Source organism: Anabrus simplex, chromosome 13 (assembly GCF_040414725.1).
Source record: "Anabrus simplex isolate iqAnaSimp1 chromosome 13, ASM4041472v1, whole genome shotgun sequence".
NCBI classification, from domain to species: domain Eukaryota; kingdom Metazoa; phylum Arthropoda; class Insecta; order Orthoptera; family Tettigoniidae; genus Anabrus; species Anabrus simplex.
The window spans coordinates 105,567,375-105,592,651 of NC_090277.1; the positions used below are offsets into that span (position 1 = coordinate 105,567,375).

Genomic DNA, 25,277 nt, shown 5'->3' on the forward strand with positions numbered 1-25,277 from the left:
CTTGGAGAGGGTGTGTTTCCGATAAGTGGCCAATAGAACAATATTCTCGTAATCAGTGTACAAACCGACACATTTCTTTCAGTCAAAACAGAGGAAGGTTCCGCTAATAAAGCAATAAATCGGGACAAATTGCGCCTCGTCTGGCCTTTCGTAAGAAAACGACAGTCTCTCAAAACTTCTCAGCTGATTGGAATATTCTGATGTTCATCATTCTCGTTATAACAACAAAATTCAAACAAAAAGATCTACAATTTACATTTGTCTGGGGGGGGGGGGGGAGGGGGTAATTAAATACTGCCTGAAATACACACTAAAGCCTTATGTCCCTTCCCGATTTATTTCTGATTTCGCAGTCCGGCTCCATGGCTAAATGGTTAGCGTGCTGGCCTTTGGTCACAGAGGTCCCGGGTTCGATTCCCGGCAGGGTCGGGAATTTTAACCATCATTGGTTAATTTCACTGGCACTGGGGCTGGGTGTATATGTCGTCTTCATCATCATTTCATCCTCATCACGACGCGCAGGTCACCTACGGGTGTCAAATCGAAAGACCTGCACCTGGCGAGCCGAACATGTCCTCGGACACTCCCGGCACTAAAAGCCATACGCCATTTCATTTTTTCTGATTTCGCACCCTGCCTAGCCATACTTCTTGTTAGACCACATCCCATGAATGTTTGCACCAGCGAACACTTCTTAGTACGTATGTAAAGTACATTAAAAATACCGGTATGTAACCCGTTGCGCGAAAAGAAACCCTGAAGTCGACAGCGGAAATTTTACAGCAGAGCTGAAACGAAGTGTTCGAGGTGTAGGAGACGTACGTTCCACGACAACGTGTGCATGGATAAAAAAGAGTTTTAAGACGCTTTTAGTGTTTGAGCAGAACGTGTGTATCACCCAGAGCAGGGTCAGTCAACTGGCTGGCGTGTGGTGTAAGAGGGCCCGTGTGACGTCGGAGAGCACATGTGACGTATGAGCGCAGAAGGTGGGGAGACGTTGTCGACGAGTGATACGAAGAGACAGCCTCGCTTTGTAGTAAACACGGGCAGTGCCACACGTAGTGGTACAGTACGTATGGATGAACCGGGCACATCACGGTGCGACAAGCTACCTACCCCTCCGATCTTTTTATCTTTATGGGAAGATCTATATTTATTTGTTGAAAATGATAGGAATGCTACAGCTAAATGTTTAGTTTGTATGTGTAGAAATAAAGTTGCTTTATAACTCTTACGCTACTTCATAACAAAGTTACGTTACAATAAAATATGTAGAGAGAAATATGTACTACACATACCGCCTTGTACCTGCAGCCCTTGGGCCTCCCTCTACGAATGACGGTGTGTTTCCCCTCGCCCCTCTAGTCATCACTTCTCAGTTACAGTACTAAGTACTTCGTTTCGCTGCCCGAGCAGAGTGTGTGACGTGTTACCTGACATCACACGTACACGCAGTTGGCTGATCCTGACCCAGAGTATTTAACTTACGATTATATTTAATGTCTCAGTTGACAGATAAGAGGAGGCTACATGTTGCAAAAATGAAAGTCTGAAGTGTAGTTGTCATGAAATAGCGCTTCAAAGCAAGGCAAAATTTGTGCTAAATAGGTGACGTCACACGCATACTCTGTAATAAGATGGCGTTGTGTTGACTCGCGCGCTCAGTCGGAGGTTAGCTGTCGTTGTGAATACATCGTGATCAGTTGTATAGAATAACAAATGTAATAATGGAGAAGAAAGACTGACGTCGCACGCATACTCTGTGGATCTTTCATTGAGTCATTTTTGACTTGTGTCAGTGACAATTCGAGCACACTCCTTCGTAAACCAACAATTAATTTTAAAACTTTCGTCAGCGAGGTGAAATGGGTCACTTTGTCTCTCAAAGTGTTTCATTCTACGAACATTTTCAGCCTCCATAACTTTTAAATTTTCTCAGTCTTCTACGGTAGAAATGTCGTGGAGATCATCAACGTTATTTTCCATTCTTTCAATGTCTGCTTAATGGATAAGTCTGATATTTTGACACGAGTATATTACTGCAGGCCGGCCGCGTGGTGTAGGGGTAGCGTGCCTGCCTCTTACGCGGAGGCCCCGGGTTCGATTCCCGGCCAGGTCAGGGATTTTTACCTGGACCTGGACATGAGGGCTGGTTCGAGGTCCACTCACCCTACGTGATTAGAATTGAGGAGCTATCTGACGGTGAGATACCGGCCCCGATCTAGAAAGCCAAGAATAACGGCCGAGAGGATTCGTCGTGCTGATTACACGACACCTCGTAATCTGCAGGCCTTCGGGCTGAGCAGCGGTCACTTGGTAGGCGAAGGCCCTTCAAGGGCTGTAGTGCCATGGTTTTTTTTTGTTTTATAGTACTGCAGACAGTATAGGTCCCATGCCACTAAAATAATTATACACTGACCACCCGTTTCTTTTTTTCGTCACTCGCTGCTATATACAGCGCTTATACAGGGGTCCTGGTCTGTATAAGAAGCTCAGTGAATAACTGTAACAGATGTATATACAGGAGACTTAAAAACTCGGTTTATTAGTAAAACTGTAACAATTTAAATGAAATGCCGTATGGCTTTTAGTGCCGTGAATGTCCGAGGACAAGCTCGGCTGGCCAGATTCAGGTCTCTCGATTTATCTCCCGTAGGCGACCTGCGCGTCTTGATGAGGATGAGATGATGATGACGATGATGATGATGATGATGATGATGAAGACGACACAAACACCCAGCCGCCTTGCCAGCACAATTAACCAATTATGGTTAACATTCCCGTCCCTATCGGGAATCGAACCCAGGCCCCCTGTGACCAAAGGCCAGCACGCTAGCCATGGAGCCGGACAATTGTATAGTGTTCTTTCTCTCTTTCTATTTTTGCTTTATTCTCACTACTCAGATATTTCACCCCAAGTGAGTCAGTCTCCCTGCATAGCATCGGCTCCGGAAGAGGATACGAGTTGACCAAGGAAGGTAGGAAAGGAAAAATGAAAGTGAGGAGCCCTGGAAGCAATGCCATCTCCATGGCGCTACAGCGACTGCTGCTCTGTTCGAAGGCCTGCAGATTAAGAGATGACGCATGGTCAGCGTAATGAATCCTCTCGGCTGTTGACTTTCTACATCTGAGCCGCTGTCTCACCGTCAGATAGTTCCTCAGGTGTTCTCAGTACGCTGGGTGGACTTCGGTCCAGCCCTCAAATCCAGGTAAAAATTCCTGAGATGTGAATGAACTTGCGGCAGTCACCTTACCGTGATACACATCCTTGCGGAGTGCATGGACCTGGCCGATCTGCGCCGTAGTCTAAAACTCCCGAATACCATTCTACGAGATCAAGAGCAGTCAGCAGACGTTGGCTGAATGGTCAGCGTACTGGCCTTCGGTTCAGAGGGTCCCGGGTTCGATTCCCGGCCGGGTCGGGGATTTTAACCTTAATTGGTTAATTCCAATGGCCCGGGGGCTGGGTGTTTGTGCTGTCCCCAACATCCCTGCAACTCACACCACACATAACACTATCCTCTACCACAATAACACGCAGCTACCTACACATGGCAGATGCCGCCCACCCTCATCGGAGGGTCTGCCTTACAAGGGCTGCACCCGGCTAGAAATAGCCACACGAAATAATAATAGCAGACGTCGTCATCCGTTTTATGAGGGAAGTGGCATGTTTTATCGTGTATGAAAGTGTATTTTCTGTTTGCTTTTAATTTTATTTTTAACTACCGGTACGTTTTATTGTATTGACTCTGTTTTAGATCGTCTCTGTGTATTTTAAGGAACTTTTAATTTGAATGATGTATAATATATATTACTTTAAATTCAGTGCCTTATCCTATTTCAATCTATATTTATATCATTTTATAAAAATAATGCCAAAGGCCATACCATGTTGAATACAGAGGTTCTCGTCCTATCACCGCAGTTAAGCAACATTGGGCGTGGTCAGTACTTGGAAGGGTGACCGCTTGGGAACACCACGTGCCGTTGGCTCATTTCCCTTTTGCCAGCGGCCGTAGCCGTGTTGACACACCGACGTTAAGCAACATTGGACGTGGTCAAGATGTGGATTGATTACTACGCGCTGTTGGTGGGGGGTAAGGGAATGGAGGAGCGGAAAGGAAATGGCCACCCTACCGTACGTAAACTCCGGCTCAGGCATACCCCTGCGGAGCTACGGACCTGTCTTCGGTCAGAATACACCCTTACCTTACCTTTTATAAAAAAATAAACCGTTGCGAATTCGATCCACTGATTATTTTAAATTCCTGTAATGCATCGTCATTTTTTTGTTAAAGTCTAGTCACTGGACACATTTTGAAGTTTTAATTTTCAGTACATTTCGTCTCATCTCGTACAATGTCCGACTCGTTGGCTGAATGGTCAGCGTTCTGGCCTTCGGTTCAGAGGGTCCCGGGTTCGATTCCCGGCCGGGTCTGGGATTTTAACCTTAATTGGTTAATTCCAGTGGCCCGGGGGCTGGGTGTTTGTGCTGTCCCCAACATCCCTGGAACTCACACACCACACATAACACTATCCTCCACCACAATAACACGCAGTTAGCTACAAATGGCAGATGCCGCCCACACCCTCATCGGAGGGTCTGCCTTGCAAGGGCTGCACTCGGCTAGAAATAGCCACATGAAATTATTATCTCGTACAATTAGCGGCCGATGACCTAGATGTCAGCCTCTTATCGGTAGATTTACTGGCATGTAAAAGAAATCCTGCGGGACTAAATTTCGGCACTTCCGCGTCTCCGAAAACCGTAAAAGTGGTTAGCGGGACGTAAAGCCATTATTATTATTATTATTATTATTATTATTATTATTATTATTATTATTATTATTATTATTATTATAACAAGCATCATCATCGTCAACAATCCCAGACCTGGTCGGGAATCGAACCCGAAGCCTCCTGGTAAGAGACAGGCTCGGTACTCTGGCCGATTCACCCAGACACGCCTAAAACAGGTCTTCTCATGGTGATCGTACGAAAATACCGAACTATCTTATCCGTGTTTATTTCAGTTTTGGAACTTCAGTTGGCTGGGAATGGCAATGCGTTCACACCTCCCTTGAGACGTTTACAACACGAGCTCGTGTGCGTAACAGTTGTGGGCACAACTAACTGTAATGCGCAAGCCTTTAATTCCCACACGAGTGTGGCGATATGAGTGTGTTCGATACACGATAAAACGATCAATATTTACTAAATCAGTATCGAGATTAAAGTGGCTAGGGACTCCTCAGTGGTGTGTTCCTCATGAACGGCTGAAATCTGTTAATGGAACAGAAACACAATCTGTTCTCATCATCGAATACCGTGAGGCTTGTATGATCGTCGTCTTGCTTTAATACCCAGGACATCATCATGTAACACTGAAATTCTGTTCTCATACGAGTACAAAGAGGAGAGGTGCAGACGAACAAGGAACCCTTCCCAACCCGGGCCGATGACCTTAGATGTTAGCCCCCTCTAAACAACAAGTATCATCACCACCTTCCCAACCGACACCCGAGTTATCGAGATGAGCATTGGCCGACAAGAAGTACAGTTTATCCGTAATGTTCCGTTCAAAATATCAGCTGCTTCTGACGAATGATTTCGGAACACCAAGAGGAAGAATAAGTTGAACAGCTGAGATTTTTTCTGTAAGTCTTCTGTGGAAAGTATTTTAAAAAGTTTTCGTCAAACAAAGCGAACTCTGATTGTATTATTGCTTGGATGCAGTTGATTAGTGTCTTCATACCTGACATTTTTTATTAAGATTTTTGATGTTGCAAAAAAATTTTAATTCGGTGAAAGTAGCAAATTAATCATGGTGTCATCATCATTGTCTAAAGGCTTTGCCTTGTCGCTGCAACTATTGATCTCTTCTCTCTGCGCTCCTTTTCATCTCTTCATAACCTTGGCATCCCATCATCTCAACTACCTCTTCAACGATCTTCTTCCGTGGTTTCCCTCTGCCTTTCTTTCCCATCACCTTGCCTTCGAACAAGTTCTTTATGAAGTCATTATGCCGGAGAATGTGACCAAAAACTGAGCTTTTCTGCTTTTTATCGTTGTTATTAAATGTGTCTGGGTGTTTATTTCTCCAATCACTGTTTCATTAGTTTTCTTCTCAATCCAGCTAGTTCTTGTCATCTTCCTCCATAGCCACATTTCCACTGAGTCTACTCGTTTCACGTCCTCCTTCAAGGGAGTCCATCCTTCACAGCCATATAGCAGCACACTCCAAATGAATGTTTTGATAAACAATTTCTTTTGTTCAGTATCTAAGGATTTAAAATTAAGAGCTGCTTCTTCTCCTCAAAGGCTTTCTTATACAGGGAAATTCTTCATTTTATTTCCACAGTGCATCTGTTGTCATCGGTAATAACTGATCCTAAGTAGCAGAACTTGTGCATCTGTTTTATTAAAATATTTCCAATTCTGAGATGCACTGCTGGCTTCATTTTAGATTTGCTTACAACCATAACATTAGTTTTATTTACATTAATGTTAAGTTGGAAATCTTTTAAGATGGATGTTAATTTGTTGAGCATGAAATGCATGTCCTTCTCATTGTCAGCGAGAAGTGCAATGTCGTCGGCAAATCTAATACAGTGTACAGTTGTTCCATTTATTTTAATGCCAGGTGTTTTATATTTAAACATTTTTGATGACCTCTTCAATGTACATATTAAATAGAAGTGGTGATAAGGGTCACCCCTGTCTTACTCCTTTCCTGATCGTCACCTTGCATGCTGTTTCATTACTTTCAGTGTTTAAATTATTATTATTATTATTATTATTATTATTATTATTATTATTATTATTATTATTATTATTATTATTATTATTATTTCGTATAGGCCGACTAAGGACCACGGTATTCAACTATTGCGTTTGGGGTGGGTTTTGATGTTCGCCCAGTAATTGCACATTCTCTGGCTTTGTTGTTCCTTCCTCTCCGTTGTCCAGAGGGTATCTGTCTTCCTTCTTGGTGCTTTGTTCGGGAACCTCTTGTTTAAGCATCCTCCTGAAAGATGTCCGCTCTTTTAAATCTCTTCCCAGTTTCTGCAGATCTTTGTGTACTTCCATCAACCCTGGTGACTAGTTCCTCCTCTTCTGACAGTAAACGAGAAGCTGGTTGGTCAGTCTGGCATGGATGCATCCTGTAGACGTGTCCATAAAGTGCTAGGCATCTCTTCCTGGCCACGTCCGTGACTTTTTTCACAGCATTTGTAGAGCTCTTGGTTGAGTCGCCTTTTGCATTCGTTCCCTTCTTTGACGGGTCCTAATATTTTCCTCAATATGATTATGTTGTAACATAACATTGTGTGTTGTTACTGTCAAAATGATTGTTTTGTTAATCCACCCACGTTCACTTCGCCAAAAAAATACCATAAAACAGCAAACTGAGTTTTTGATTATTTATGTATTTAGTTAGTTGGTTAGTTAGTTAGTTAGTTAGTTAGTTAGTTAGTTAGTTAGTTAGTTAGTTAGTTAGTTAGTTAGAGAAGTAGAGGGAGGCCAAGACGACGATGGTTAGACTCGGATACTAACGGTTTAAATATAAGAGGTATAGAACTAAATGAGGCCACAGCACTAGTTACAAATAGAGGATTGTGACACATTTAGCAAATTCACAGAGGCTTGCTGACTGAACACTGAAAGGCGTAATTATGATGCATGTATTTATTTATTTAAACATATGCCACAAACAGACATTCTCCATTTATATGTGGATTTCATAAAACATAATACACATTATAAAGAACAGAATTTGTAAAAAGAAATAACAAGAATATAGTATTCAAAATATGGAAAAAATACGAGAAAGACAAAAAAGCAAACTTGAGAATACAATAAATTCAGTAAATTTAGCACAAATATTATACAGAAGTACAATTTGACTAATATAATATTTTAACAAAAAGCTGTTGTTGGCCTACCCAACTTTTATTTTAAGTACCTACTAGATGATACAATGTTTTTTTTTTTAAATCAGAAAATGTCATCTGTGTGATACTGCAGTTTCCACATGATGCGTGAGGTCTCGAAGAGTCATTGTGAAATCAATTCTCGGATTACATGCAGCAATTTTGTTAAAAAACGATTACACATTCTGACTGTTGGAGATTTTTTGTGGCTCACTGTTTTAGAGTGTTCACAACAAAATGTAGGTCTTGTTCGTAAATTTGCATTTTTCACATTAAAATTCACTCTAGCGAGTAACTCACTGTCATTATTTACAAGTTTGTGCAACAATATTTGTTGCAGAATATCCCTTCTATTACATAACGAAGAAAGTTTAAATTCATTTAGCAAGTTATTGTATAAAACTTTTTCTCTTAGTGCTGAAGTATGATGCGTTTTGTAATACAGAATGTGAAGAAACTTTTTTCTGAACTTTTCGATTTTATTTATATGGGACCGATAATGAGGTGTCCAAACAACACATGCAGCATATATATTCAAGTTTAATACACACAATTGTATTATAGAGTATTATGTGAAGCCATCTCTTTTCGCTTTCCACTCAGTTAATTTATAACTTAGGTTCTTCAGTCTGTAGAAACTAATTTTGAATAATAAATTTATAAACTACGTACATGAAAACATATGGTAACAGTGTTATACTTGAAAAAAGAAACATGAAAGTTGTATGCTGGAGTGGAGAGAAAATAGGACTTAATTACGATAAGTCCCCAATTTCAAGTTCCTAAGTATTAAACAGAAATAAACATAAATGTTTATTTCATTTCCAAATTTGAGTGTCATTTGATAGAATCCGATCATGTTCATTTAAGAACAAAACATGTCATTCTGTTTTAGTTATTTCTTTTTCAAGTATAATACTGTTAAAGTTGGGACGGTGAACGTATACCCAGGCGGCAGCTTCTGATCCCAAAACGTGGCCCGCCCTAGTGACAATGAGTGTTGTCAGTCGGTTTCTTTACTCTGAACACAAGGAGTGCGTGTCGTTTAAAAGACAAATGAGCGCTGTCAAGAACATGGTTGTCATATTTTACGGCCTCCACATGATTGCATGCAGATAAGTGAAAAGTAATACACTTCTCGAATATTAATTAATGAACCAAATCTTACAAGACTTTCAAACAGCGAACAAAGCACGTGAGAATTGTCTGAGCTGAAAAAGGAGACTGACGTCTATTGTAATAAGAGGTGCATTGGCAACAGAGCTTTAAGGATTTCTGTTGGGATGGAGTACTTCCGTTTTAAAACTTACTACCGTCATAAATCACCCCCTGCCGGGCAAGCGAGGGGTCAGGAGATCAAACGTATGCCGTTTTCTTTGCTTCCGGTTGCCCGACCCAACTATACTATATGTTTTCTTTTCGAGGTAGTTTACACTGCCTGACAAAAAAGGTGGTTGAAAGTGAATTAAACTACATACCGTATGCTGAAAGACCGTGTGCCTTTATGGAACTGATTACAATATAGGATGAAAGAGACAAGGCCGTTGGAAGTTACAGGTGGAATGTTTTCGCCAGCTCGGTAGGGTGTCGCGCACCCCACACCCCCACTCGGCCGCAATGCATACCCTTATGCGGTTCGGAATGGTTTCAAACAGCCGTTGGATACACTCCCGAGGCTAGTTCGTCCACAGCTGTTGCAGCTGTTCTTCCAGATCCCAAAGGTTGGTACTGCGACGTAGTCCTCTTCCAATGTCATCCCACACGTGTTCAATGATGGAGAGGTCCGGGGATCTTGCTGGCCACGGGAGGACCTCAACATGCTCTAGGCAGTCCATAGACACACGTGCCCGCGACTAAGTCCTACGGTAACGACTAATGTGACGTCACTGACGGTACACACTATTGGCGACTAAGTCCTACGGTAACGACTAATGTGACGTCACTGACGGTACACACTATTGGCGACTAAGTCCTACGGTAACGACTAATGTGACGTCACTGACGGTACACACTATTGGCGACTAAGTCCTACGGTAACGACTAATGTGACGTCACTGACGGTACATTTTCTATTTCAACACATACTATTGACGGTCAAGTCTTACGGTAACGACTAATGTGACGTCACTGACGGTACACTTTCTATTTCAACACACACTATTGGCGATCAAGTCTTACGGTAACGACTAATGTGACGTCACTGACGGTACACTTTCTATTTCAACACACACTATTGGCGGTCAAGTCTTACGGTAACGACTAATGTGACGTCACTGACGGTAGGTACACTTTCTATTTCAACACACACTATTGGCGGTCAAGTCTTACAGTAACGACTATTGTGACGTCACTGACGGTACACTTTCTATTTCAACACACACTATTGGCGATCAAGTCTTACGGTAACGACTAATGTGACGTCACTGACGGTACACACTATTGGCGACTAAGTCCTACGGTAACGACTAATGTGACGTCACTGACGGTAGGTAAACTTTATATTTCAACACACACTATTGGCGATCAAGTCTTACGGTAACGACTAATGTGACGTCACTGACGGTAGGTACACTTTCTATTTCAACACACAGTATTGGCGATCAAGTCTTACGGTAACGACTAATGTGACGTCACTGACGGTAGGTACACTTTCTATTTCAATACACACTATTGGCGATCAAGTCTTACGGTAACGACTAATGTGACGTCACTGACGGTAGGTACACTTTCTAAACACACACTATTGGCGATCAAGTCTTACGGTAACGACTATTGTGACGTCACTGACGGTACACTTTCTATTTCAACACACACTATTGGCGATCAAGTCTTACAGTAACGACTATTGTCACGTCACTGACGGTACACTTTCTATTTCAACACACACTATTGGCGACTAAGTCCTACGGTAACGACTAATGTGACGTCACTGACGGTAGGTACACTTTCTATTTCAACACACACTATTGGCGGTCAAGTCTTACGGTAACGACTAATGTGACGTCACTGACGGTACACTTTCTATTTCAACACACACTATTGGCGACCAAGTCTTACGGTAACGACTAATGTGACGTCACTGACGGTAGGTACACTTTCTATTTCAACACACACTATTGGCGGTCAAGTCTTACGGTAACGACTAATGTGACGTCACTGACGGTACACTTTCTATTTCAACACACACTATTGGCGATCAAGTCTTACGGTAACGACTAATGTGACGTCACTGACGGTAGGTACACTTTCTATTTCAACACACACTATTGGCGATCAAGTCTTACGGTAACGACTAATGTGACGTCACTGACGGTAGGTACACTTTCTATTTCAACACACACTATTGCGATCAAGTCTTACGGTAACGACTAATGTGACGTCACTGACGGTAAGTACACTTTCTATTTCAACACACACTATTGGCGACCAAGTCTTACGGTAACGACTAATGTGACGTCACTGACGGTAGGTACACTTTGTATTTCAACACACACTATTGGCGACCAAGTCTTACGGTAACGACTAATGTGACGTCACTGACGGTAGGTACACTTTCTATTTCAACACACACTATTGGCTATCAAGTCTTACGGTAACGACTAATGTGACGTCACTGACGGTAGGTACACTTTCTATTTCAACACACACTATTGGCGATCAAGTCTTACGGTAACGACTAATGTGACGTCACTGACGGTAGGTACACTTTCTATTTCAGCACACACTATTGGCGGTCAAGTCTTACCGTAACGACTAATGTGACGTCACTGACGGTAGGTACACCTTATATTTCAACACACACTATTGGCGATAAAGTCTTACGGTAACGACTAATGTGACGTCACTGACGGTAGGTACACTTTCTATTTCAACACACACTATTGGCGGTCAAGTCTTACGGTAACGACTAATGTGACGTCACTGACGGTAGGTACACTTTATATTTCAACACACACTATTGGCGGTCAAGTCTTACGGTGAGGACTAATGTGACGTCACTGACGGTAGGTATACTTTCTATTTCAACACACACTATTGGCGGTCAAGTCTTACGGTAACGACTAATGTGACGTCACTGACGGTAGGTACACTTTCTATTTCAACACACACTATTGGCGGTCAAGTCTTACGGTAACGACTAATGTGACGTCACTGACGGTAGGTACACCTTATATTTCAACACACACTATTGGCGGTCATGTCTTACGGTAACGACTAATGTGACGTCACTGACGGTAGGTACACCTTATATTTCAACACACACTATTGGCGGTCAAGTCTTACGGTAACGACTAATGTGACGTCACTGACGGTACACACTCTTGGCGGTCAAGTCTTACGGTAACGACTAATGTGACGTCACTGACGGTACACACTATTGGCGGTCATGTCTTACGGTAACGACTAATATGACGTCACTGACGGTAGGTACACCTTATATTTCAACACACACTATTGGCGGTCAAGTCTTACGGTAACGACTAATGTGACGTCACTGACGGTAGGTACACTTTCTAAACACACACTATTGGCGATCAAGTCTTACGGTAACGACTAATGTGTCGTCACTGACGGTAGGTACACCTTATATTTCAACACACACTATTGGCGGTCAAGTCTTACGGTAACGACTAATGTGACGTCACTGACGGTACACACTATTGGCGGTCAAGTCTTACGGTAACGACTAATGTGACGTCACTGACGGTACACACTATGGCGGTCATGTCTTACGGTAACGACTAATGTGACGTCACTGACGGTAGGTACACCTTATATTTCAACACTCACTATTGGCGGTCAAGTCTTACGGTAACGACTAATGTGACGTCACTGACGGTACACACTATTGGCGGTCAAGTCTTACGGTAACGACTAATGTGACGTCACTGACGGTACACACTATTGGCGGTCATGTCTTACGGTAACGACTAATGTGACGTCACTGACGGTAGGCACACCTTATATTTCAACACACACTATTGGCGGTCATGTCTTGCGGTAACGACTAATGTGACGTCACTGACGGTAGGTACACCTTATATTTCAACACACACTATTGGCGGTCATGTCTTACGGTAACGACTAATGTGACGTCACTGACGGTAGGTACACCTTATATTTCAACACACACTATTGGCGGTCATGTCTTACGGTAACGACTAATGTGACGTCACTGACGGTAGGTACACCTTATATTTCAACACACACTATTGGCGGTCAAGTCTTACGGTAACGACTAATGTGATGTCACTTCGATCGCACATTTCGTCACGCTTCACAGATTTTCGGATGACCCCCAGCCAAAAGATATATAAGTCAAACATGAAATCTCGCTTCCCTTTACGAAAATCAAATGATTATAAATATGCGTTGCGGTCATGGCCATCCATCAATGGCCGCTAATTTCAGATGGCGACCAGCCGTAAGACATAGCCTGTACGGTTGCTAGGTAACATTGTCTGACCATCCATCCATATCTTACATCACAGCCTGCACGGTTACTTATAGGAGTACCGGGAAAATTGGCAGTGCGGTTAGAGGCGCGCGGCTGTGAGATTGCATCCGGGAGATAATGGGTCCGAATTCTACTGTCGGCAGCCCTGAAGATGGTTTTCCGTGGTTTCCCATTTTCACACCAGGCAAATACTGGGGCTATACCTTAATTCAGGCCACAGCCGCTTCCTTTCAACTCCTAGGCCTATCCTATCGTCACCATAAGACTTATCGGTGTCGGTGCGACGTAAAACCACTACCAAAAAAAAGAACTTATAGGAGTGGTTCAAGTGGCATTGCAATTAGTGTTAGTACTCCACAGTAACTTTTTTCAAAAGCAGCTAAGGACTGATCAGGGACTGATCCTGATGATCCTTAGAAATGTGCTTATAGACCAGATAACTCTAAAACAAATAATCTTTCTTACAATATACCTGAACTTGTGTTGTTCAAGTGCTGTAAACTTCTCCCCACATTTTTATGGGGGTTCACCTTAAAATATCTCTTGCGTTATTTATGACCTATTTATGTTTTATGTGGCGGAGGAATATCCCGATTTAAGGCATTCCAAATGCTATATTACACTGATTTAATTTTCAACTACGAATTTTTGAGTTGGTTTTAGATATTACCTTTGTGTGTGATGTAATGTATGTGTGTTTTATTTAAAATTTTCGTCATAGAAATGTACTCATTAATTATTACTTATAAAAATTTCACGCCATCGCCGGGATTGTTCTCCATAAAGACTAATTTATGTACTTATCGACGATTAAATCACTGCGAACGGTTTGCTGTTACAGAGAACAAATAGCAGTTTATTCCCTACACGGTAACCAGTGCTGTAAATTTCTGACCTATTTCCTAACTTTTTCTGCTTCTGATTTAACTTATCTTATCGTGGATGATGACTTAGTTTAATAAATTCATAAGTTTTTAAAATTAATATCAGTAGCGTTCGGGGGGAAGGTGTGAGAAAGTAGACACAATAAGCTAATGGATCATCCTCTACTTCCAATCACTAACCGCTTCTGATGAATGCCATTGAAGCTGTGTGGTGAAGCCTGAGTAAACTGTGACCATTACTAAGCTGAGCCGTGCCCTAGAAGAACTCTAGATGCAGCCCTAATAAATACAGTCAGATTCAATAATGTATTGAGCACGTGCTTCCGTTGCGTGTTACAAACACCTTTTTTTGTTGCGCGTGAAGGTTACCTTCTCCCACGAGAATCGCCTGAATTTATAGGTTCGTACTCTGCAGCTAAACAAGAGGGTTCCCACTGGCCTTCTGCTCTCCCCATACGTACACACAGAATACATTTACTTTAGTTCCTCCCGGGGAAAAGTGTCAGCATATAAATGTATTTTGGACCTCATCTGATTTCATCCAAGCTTTAATTGAAAGTACAAGAAATTTGAAGTAAGCAACTATTAATTCCATAGGGTAGATCATAGGAGACTACTGGCAAAAATGAGTGCAATAGGACTAGACAAAAGAATGACCGAATGAGAGATTATATTTTTAGAAAACAGAACTCAAAAGAATTAGAGTAGGTGAAGCTTTATCTGATCCTATAATCATTAAAATGGAATTTCTCAAGGCCTTCGTATTTTCTTATATAAATATATGATACGAGTATAGAAGTGGAATCAGAGATAAGGCTTTTTTGTGGATGATATATTATGTATAAGTTTATAATATTGTGAGCAACTGCAAAAAGACTTGACAATGTTCTGAGGTGGACAGCAGACAATGGTATGTTGATAAACGGGGTTAAAAGTCAGGTAGTGAGTTTCACTGATAGGAAACGTCCTCTCAGTTTTAATTACTACATTGATAGGGGTGAAAGTTCCTTATGGGGATGACTGCAAGTACCTAGGTGTTAATATAAGGAAAGATCTTCATTGGGGTTGGGGTAATCACATAAACGGTAGAGATGTCTGCACATGGTTATGAGAGTGTTTAAGGGTTGTAGTAAGGATGTAAAGGAGAGGGCATATAAGTCTCTGGTGAGACCCCAACTAGAGTATGGTTCCAGTGTATGGGACCCTCACCAGGATTACTTGATTCGAGAGCTGGAAAAGTTGCACAGAATAGCAGCTCGATTTGTTCTGGGTGAATTCCGACAATATAGTAATGGTATGTTCCGAGCTGTCAGTGGACAGATGACGTGGAGTGACATTAGTAGACGAATACGTCTGAGTGGTGTTTTTAAGAGTAGGAAAGATCAAGTATGAAAATAAAGTAGGAATTCAGGACGACAAATTGGGGCAAATATTCGTTTATATGTACGGGACTTAGGGATTGGAATAATTTACAAAGGGAGGTCTTCAATAAATTTCCAAATTCTTTGCAATTATTTAAGAAAAGGCTTGGTAAGAAACATGTAGGAAATCTGCCACATGGGCGAATAACCTAAATGCAGATCAGTGGTGACTGACAGCCCTGAAAATGGTTTTCCGTGGTTTCCCCATTTTCACACCAGGCAAATGCTGGGGCTGTACCCTAATTAAGGCCACGGCCACTTCCTTCCCACTCCTAGCCCTTTCCTGTCCAATCGTCGCCATAAGACCTATCTGTGTCGGTGCGACGTAAAGCAAAGTAGCAAAAAAAAAAGTGGTGACTGATTGAATTCGTTTCCTTTAAGACACATTAGTTGTATGGCTTAGGAATTGTCTGTATCAGCAAAATTACTCATAATACAATAATGCACCCTGAATGCCGCGTTTAGACGATGCGTCTCTTCTGGCGGCATGCGGCTAGAGGCAGTCTGAAGCAGCATTCACCACCGCATGCATCAATGTTTTACGTGAGTATTTTTAGTTCCAAGTGCTCCCCATACTGATATGGATATCCATGACTAATTTTGTGTAAGATGTGTTTTGTTTGTGACTAAAATATGTTGGTATTGAAGTTAAAATATAAATTAAGCATAAACTTACATTCGACAAGTATTTTACTTCAAATCTGAAGACTGATCTTTTAAAGAAGTGGCGTACTTACAAGTGTGGTGGGCTGAAAAACGTTGTCGCAGCTAAACGCGTGAGTGTTGATGTAGCTTCTCTCATATTATAATAATGTTATTCGTCTTGCATCCCACTAACTACACTGACTTAGCAAATGCCATGTGATAGTCACCTAATAGCGTGTGGGGCCCAGCGAACTGCAGTGAGACGCCGTGGAAGTGAGTCGACAAGTCCCTGGTACTCCTCTGGATGCAGCTGACACCAAATCGTTTGCAGAGCGGCCGTCAATGCTGGTCTGTTCGTGGGTGCAGGATCCATGGCACGGAGCCTGCGTTCCTGGACATCCCAGATATGCTCGACAGGGTGGCCATGGCAGTCGTTGGACCTCCGCTGCATGTTCCTGGAACCATTCCCGGGCGACGTGGGAGCGATGTGGCGGCGCGTTATCATCTTGAAACACCGCAGAACCGTCTGGGCACTGGAAGGACAAAAATGGGTGGAGATGGTCTCCGAGCAGCTCAACATACCGCGTACCATTCAAAGTCTCTTCCAGAACAACTAGGGGGCCCATTCCATACCAGGAAAATGCACCCCAGACCATAACAGAGACACCAACGCCCTGGACCACACCTTCGAGGCAGGCGGGATCCATCGCTTTATGTGGTATGCGCCATACACGGTGCCTCCCATCGGCATGGTGCAGTTGAAATCGTGATTTGTCCGACCATATCATGTTACGCCATTGTTCCAGTGTCCATCCCTGGTGACTGGCGACAAATGCGCGTCGCTGTGCCCGATGACGTTGGGTTAACAGTGGCACCCGTGTGTGGCGCCGGCTCCCATACCCCCATAGAACCCATGTTCCTACGGATTGTCCACTGGGAGACGTGTCTAGCACGGCCTGTGTTGAATTGAGCCGTGATTTGTTGCACGGTTGCCCGTCTGTCACTATTGACAATTCGTCTCAGATGTCGACGGTCACGGTCATCGAGGGTAGCTGGACGGCCGGTCGTTCGTCTGTTGTGGACGGTGACACCCGCATTCAACCATTCACCATACATCCTGGACACGGTTGATCGTGTGAAGCCGAATTCCCGCACCACTTCCGAAATCGCACTTCCCATCCGTCGGGCACCGAACACCATACCCCGTTCGAACGGTGTCGGCTCACGACGACGTTCCATGTTACACCTGTCACCTGCACAGCCACTGCTCACAAGGTCTCCTATACAACTGCCGCTGGCACAGGGGGCGTGTGGTGCGCAAACAACACACCTGTGCATCAGTGCTCCGCTATCCCATGACATTTGCTCAGTCAGTGTAGTTCTATTGTTTACTGAGACGCAGAAGAGTCGAAATTTGGTCCCGCAGATTAGGTACCAGTAAATCAGCAGACACGAGGCCACCTTCAAATACCACCGGACTGAACCAGGGTCGAACCTGCCCAGTTGGGGTCAGGAAAGGAAATAAAAATTTAAAATACAAAAGATTTGCCGATGATATTGTTACTTTATCTGAATCTGGAGAAGATCTGGCGAAATTGCTAAATGGTACGGGCATAGTCTCAGAGAAGGAGTACGAGATGGAAATAAATAAATCGAAAGCAAAGGTAATGGAGTGCAGTCGATCGAAGCCAGGTGACAACGGAAATATTAGTAATGAAGTCTTAAAGGAACTAGATGAATATTGTTAGTTGGGTAATAAAATAACTAACATTGGCAGAAGTGAGGAGGACATAAAATGCAGGCCATCACAAGCCAGGAAGGTCTTTCTTTCTTTCTTTCTTTCTTTCTTTCTTTCTTTCTTTCTTAATCTATTTACCCTCCACGGTTGGTTTTTCCCTCGGACTCGGCGAGGGATCCAACCTCTACCGCCTCAAGAGTAGTGTTCTGGAGCGTGAGATTTGGGTCGGGGTATACAGCTGGGGAGGAGGACCAGTACCTCGGCCAGGCGGCTTTACCTGCTGTGCTGAACAGGAGCCTTGTGGGGGGATGGGAATATTGGAAGGGATAGACAAGGAAGAGGGAAGGAAGCGGCCGTGGACTTAAGTTAGGTACCATCCCGGCATTTGCCTGGAGGAGAAGAGGGAAACCACGGAAAACCACTTCGAGGATGGCTGAGGTGGCAATCGAACCCGGGCCTCCGGGGGTGCCAGCTAATCACACTAACCACTACACCACAGAGGCGAAGGTCTTTCTTAAAGTAAAGAAACTTGCTCACTTCGAACACTGATATACTTATGAATTAGAAAGATGTTTTTTAAGACTTTCGTCTGCAGTGTCGCATTGTATGGAAGTGAACCATGGACGATAACTAGCTGAGAAAAAAGAGAATGGAAGCTTTGAAATGTGGTGCTACTGAAGAACGCTGGAGGTGAGATGGCTAGATCAAAGCACTAATGAAAATATTGATCTCCACTCTAACGCCCTCCTTGATAATACGTCTCTCATTCATGGCCATCCATCAGTACTTCACATCACAGCCTGCACGATTGCTAGGTGACATCACGTCAAACAGTTTGTATCGTCAAGACAAGGAATATTGAGGGTATCGGCAAAATAAAGAGGGGTTAAAATGAAAGAATCCCTAGACCTCGCTAGCGTCGGAAGATGACAGGAGTTGATCATCGGGGGTCGAAAAGGAAAATTGTCCACTGGAAATTGAGTTCCATTTGATGACTACGTAACCTAGTGGCGACAGTTCCATATTGTTAGTGCTGGGGAAATGACCTCGAATAACACACGTTTGATAATCGTGTTTGGTGTGACGCTGCGCCACTTTGCCGCGCAAGGTCATCAGTTAACTCCGTCTTGCACTGATGTTGGTGGAATGGAATCGCGTTCACTTGGCGCTATTGCTATAATTAACTTTCCCATAGTGAGAGAGACATAAACCGAGCGGGCTGGCCATGCGGTTAGAGTCGCTTAGCTGTGAGCTTGAATTCATGATATGGTGGCTTCGAATGCCACCGTCGGCAGTCCTGAAGATGCTTTTCCGTGGTTTCCCATTTTCATACCAGACAAATGCTGGGGCTGTATCTTAATCAAGGTCACGTTCGTCACCTTCCCGATCCTAGCCCTGTCCCATCCTAGCGTCACGGAAAGCCTTCGATGCGTTACAGTGAAGTTTAACCGCTTCTTATTCTTATTCTTCTATATGCCGTGCCTAGTCTCCCGGTCATTGGCGAGCAACACGGTAGAGTTGTTCGACGGTTTTTATTCCAGTCCAGTCTTGGATGTTCTTGAGATATGACGTTCTTTTTGTGCCAACTTCTCCCTGTCCTTCAATTTTGCGTTTTAAAATGAGGTGCAGTACTGTATATCTTTCACCCCGTAACACATGCCCCAGGTACGCAGTATTTCTGCATTTGATGGTGGTCAGCAGCTCTCTCTTAGAGTGTGCTCTCTGCAATATCCCTTCATTAGAGACTTTCAGCATTCCTCTATGAAACTACATTTCCAGAGCTTCCAGCATTTTTATTGTGGTCGATTTCAAAATTCCAAGCTTCAACTCCATAAAGCAATACATTTAACCATGGGCTGCCTCAGATTTGAATTTAAGGCGTTATCACACAGAAAAACCTCCATTTTCTTGAACGCTAATCGTTCCATTTCTATACTGCTCTTAATCTCATACCCAACAACCAAGGTATTTAAATGTATCAACTTGTTGGATTTGTTGATCTTTCAGTTTCAGAATAGCTTTATCTCTTCCTCGACTGAATATCATTAGGCTTGTTTTCTTTGTGTTGAATGTGAGTCCCACTTTTTCCTCAAGTGTATTAAACTTTTCATTATGTCTGGAACAGATTTGGCTTACAGAAGTCAAGAATCAATCTTTCGGTAATTGCCGCTTTACGAGGATATTTACCAATTTTAAAATCACATATGTATTTACAGAAGTTCCCTTTAATGTCCTAAATCCATTTTTTCTTTGTATTTCCCAATGTTTAATGTTATATATTGTGTTATGAATTGTTCAAATTTAATTTTGTTATTTTTTGATGTAGTTAAACTGTATTCTTTTGGCAGTCCGGAATGTCTGGAAAGTAGTTGAGATTCTCAATAAATATATACACTAGCAAAAAGAAAAAAGAGAAACACAAGGAGATTCGAGGTATTACTCGTCCACTGATGTTCGAAGAGAAAGAAGATGAAATTTGACATTGAATGAGAATGATGGAAGTAAAAGGATATGTTCAAACCAAAAATGGGGGAGGGGTTAAATACCATCCTAATTAATATACATAATTATAATGAAGGATGGAAGATAGAGGACTCGAATCCTACCGTTGACAGCCCTGAAAATAGTTTCTCATGGTTTCCTATTTTCACACCAGGCAAATGCTGGGGCTGTACCTTAATTAAGGCCACGGCCGCTTCCTTCCAACTCTTAAGCCTTTCCTATCCCATCGTCGCCATAAGACCTATCTGTATCGGTGCGGCGTCAAGCAAATAGTAAAATGGAAAGCGCACAGTGAGAAGATGACGCTACTGACCTTGTGTACATAGACGAACGCTGGTTGCCATGGTTACAATGGTGCTGAGGGAATTTATGACTCTAATTCCAGATAAACCCCCATCCTCAAGACATGTCAACGTCATTTCATTTAGGTATTTTTCTTGAAAGCGTTTAGTTTCAGGAGATTGTTTGCATTCCTACGACCAGTTTACATGACTGAATGTACAGCAGTTCAGTTACGTATTCATCTTGGTGAAAGGCGAAATCATGCATTAATCATGCAACAGGGTTAGACATCGATAACATGTACAGAGAAATTGTCTTGTTTTTGCAGTGGTCAGAATTTCCTTGTCTTTCTTCATTCTCTGTGAAACATTTCCTTGTTTGTCACATGGTCTGTACCCCGCTAGTCTCAATATCCTCCTATATAGCTACACCTCAAAATCTTTCAACTACTGTGGATGTACAAGTTTCAATTTCAGAAAAAAAAGAACAGAAAACACAAGAAACAGCGAAGAAGTTTATTGTTATCTAAAAAGAAGAAGAAGAAGAAGAAGAAGAAGAAGAAGAAGAAGAAGAAGAAGAAGAAGAAGAGGAAACACTTCATGTTTAGAGCCCCGACTTTTATGCAGTAATAGGTTAAAATGCAAACTTACTGAAGTGAGTAACGCATATAGTCTAATCTGCACAACCGTTATGCTATGAGGTTTGCATACACATTACGGGTAGGCCCATCAGAACCCCTAGAATTTATGTTTCTCTCAGTACATTACAGAAGAGTGGCCTACATGACACCCCCTAATAATCAAATCAGTTTATATTCTAACCTCTTTTACTGTATATAAATCCGGAGTCTGTGAGGCATGACCTCGGCTTTCTCTTACCACCTGACAGTTCGCATGTGTCCACCTCCATAGCGTAACCGTCAGTAGCACTATCAGCTGCCACAGATTTAAGAGTGGCAGGAGGGCTGGCTGGTATGTGGTTAAAATGGTACGTGCAGCTCACCTCCTTTCGGGATGTGTCTGATATGAGCTGCACCTCCTCGGGATGAGGACACGAGTTTACTTCGCCCGGTTTCATGGGGTTCAAGGGGTCGCGGGCTCGATTCCCGGACGGTTCGGGGATTGTAGCCGTTATTGGTCAATTCCGATGGACACCTGGCTTGACACTTCATGATCATGTCGGCAACAATGAAGTTTGCAAGCGATATGGAGTGGCAACAATCACTGAAGAGATGAGGGGAAAGCTGCCTCCGCTGATATCGACATGTGCTTCGAGTGGATTGACATTGCTGATTGATGGGAGATGGCCAGTAGGACGACCGAGACAGCCTTGGCATAAAGATATAAAAATTGCACGCCTTCGTCCTGACATGGCACACAGTCGTGTGAAGTGGCGACAGAGAGGGGAAAAAAAAGCAGACGCCGCAAGTATGTGGGACAAATGCTAGGAAAGCAGAGGAAGATTGCCCGATTTTGATGGTTCAGAGGCTGACTGACTGGCTGTGTGTGCCTTCTTCAGCACTAGAATTCATCAGACGCGCAGGACGCCTATAAGGCGTCAAAGGACCTGCAACAGGCCTCTCCAGAGACCACACGCCATTATTATTAGCTCCCTTCTGTCATTTATAGCAATATGGTATTTGCTCTACGTTGCACCGACACAGAACAGCCTTATCGCGACAATGGGATATGAAAGGGCCAGCAGTAGGTAGGCTACACCGATATACTGTAGATTAGCCTTTTATAAAGGTAATGTATAGCAACCATCTTGCCTGGTAGCCCTTGCGCCAGAAACCTACGAGCTGGTTTAGGGAAGACCAGCCGATTAAGAAGCCCTTAGTTTGAGAAGAAGAAGAAGAAGCTGCCGAACTGTCACTATCAGTCACATAAAACCAATGTATAGCAGCCATCTTGCCTTGTGTCCGATTCGTTGGCTGAATGGTCAGCGCATTGGCCTTCGGTTCAGAGGGTCCCGGGTTCGATTCCCGGCCAGGTCGGCGATTTTAACCTTCATTGGTTAATTCCAGTGGCCCGGGGACAGGGTGTTTGTGCTGACACCAACATCCCTGCATCTCACACACCACACATTATACTATCCTCCACCACAATAACACGCAGTTACCTACACACGGCAGATGCCGCCCACCCTCATCGGAGGGTCTGCCTACAAGGGCTGCACTCGGCTAGAAATAGCCACACGAAATTATTATTATCTTGCCTTGTAAGACAGTTAGTGGTAAGATACAGCCAGCCACCTCCCTACCCACGAGCCACCGGAACTGATTAGAACATAAGCATACGAGGTTAAGCTTACACACTTAGCCAGCCGCCCTACTTTTCAAATCGCCCGCCAGGTGACGTCACACTCTCAGCAGCCAATCAGCGATTAGCGCTTGATATACCTTTGGTGTGGCCTACCTATTGCTACGAGTGGGAAGGAAGCGACCGTGGCCTTAAAGTACACTCCCTGCATTTGCCTGGTGGGAAACTGCGGGAAACCATCTTCAGGGATGCCGAGAGCGGGGTTCGAATGCCCCATATCTCAAATGCAAACTCATAGCTACGTGACCCAAACCGTGAGGCCAACTTGCTCGATCAGTTATAGTAGTGTCGAAGTGTGTATGTGTGCGTTCAATAGCCTTCTGCTCTCTCAATGACAGTTTCAGGGTCTTTAACTTCGGAGTGTGGGCTGGCGATCACGGGGCCCTTACCTTGATTCCTGATATTGTTTCCATTTACTTGTGCCAGGCTCTTCACTTTCATCTATCCTATTCGACCTTTGTTGGTCAACTCTTGTTCTCTTCCGACCTCGAAGGTATTACAGCTCAACAGCCAATCAGAAATCGGTGCTTGAATACCTACTGCTAGGAACGGGAAGGAAGCGACCATGGCCTTAATTAACTATCTGGAAAACGTTTATGAGTTCAGTGAAGTTAATGTTTTTAAGAAACTAGAGGCTTTACATTTAAAATACGCTAGATTTTCTGCTTTTGAAGAAATGATTAATCCTTTGAAATTTGCTGAAGTCCAGCTTTTAATTTGGATCGCTTTTGTGAAGAATGTTCTTCCCATAACATTGAATTACGTGATGTTGGAGCTAGATATACATGTACTGATATTGATTAGTTATCAGAGTTGTAAGCATCATCTTCATCATGCGCAGTTTCCAGCTGTTGATCAGGTCTGATTGGAACGTAAGCCTCTCCATTTTCTCTTGTCTTCCTACTACTTCTCCTTCATCACTCTTGCCCAGTCCTATCTTCTTCACTGTACACACTCTTCCACTCCCTTTATCCACGTGTCTTTTGGTCTTCCTCTTGGTTGTTTTCCTGTTATATCTTTCTCGTGCATCCTCCTGGTATCCTTTCCTCGGCCATTCTCTTCAGGTGTCCATACCATCTAAATCTAGATGCCTCTATGCTATTCCGCAGTGACTCTTATTTTACTATATCTCTAACCTTCTCGTTTCTCATCTTATCCATTCTTGTCACTTCTAGTTTGCTTCACAGAAATTTCATTTCACTTGCCTGTATCCTAGTTACAGCTCTCTGCCTCATTACCCAAGCTTCTGTTGCATACGTCAGAATAGGTACGTAATATGTCCTGTATATCACTCTTTTGCTTCTCTGAGGGACATCGTTGCTCCAAACCGGGCTTCTGACACTTCTCAGGAACGCTCCTGTCCAATATTTCCTTATCATTTCTTCCAATTTCCGCTGTCATACTTCCCAGGTACCGTACTTGAAACTCTCTACCTTCGTAAGGTGTTCCCGTCCAAGTTTTTTCCCTCTTGTAGAGCTGTAATGTGAACACAAAATGGGTTTAAAAAATTCCAAAGTTAATTAGGTTCTGTTCGAAATATACTGATGTTCGTATCTGATGTTCTAAGTATACCTGGTTCGAATACATATGCTGAACGAGTTCTTTTGAATTCTTAAATGCAAATGGAATGAAGAAAGGAACAGATGTTCAGCAACCCTGATGCTCAAGTCTAACGTAATTTTGATCATAATTGTCAGAAATGAAGGGAGATTCAGCCCAATAGGAAAGGCAACTCTTACGACAAGTGGTTCGTTAACATCAAGAAGGACTTGCAATGGAATGAAATGGCGTATGGCTTTTAGTGCCGGGAGTGTCCGAGGACATGTTCGGCTCGCCAGGTGTAGGTCTTACGATTTGACACCCGTAGGCGACCTGCGCGTCGTGATTGGGATGAAATGATGATGAAGACGACACACACCCAGCCCCTGTGCCAGAGAAATTAACCAATGATGGTTAAAATTTCCGACCCGGTCGGGAATCGAACCCGAGACTTTTGTGACCAGAGGCCAGCACGCTAACCATTTAGCCATGGAGCCGGACAGGACTTGCAATAAATGAACATCATGGATTAAATATACAATATTAAATAGAA

The 25,277-nt window shown here is 43.2% G+C and overlaps 1 protein-coding gene and 1 pseudogene across 1 annotated transcript in view; both read left to right on the top strand.

Annotated features, from left to right (window-relative positions):
- The window catches only part of LOC136884739 (transcriptional regulator ATRX homolog), a 457,557-nt gene that overhangs the window by 134,217 nt on the left and 298,063 nt on the right, over positions 1-25,277 (top strand). The window lies entirely within an intron of this gene.
- Positions 3,878-3,996, top strand: LOC136885148 (5S ribosomal RNA; annotated as a pseudogene).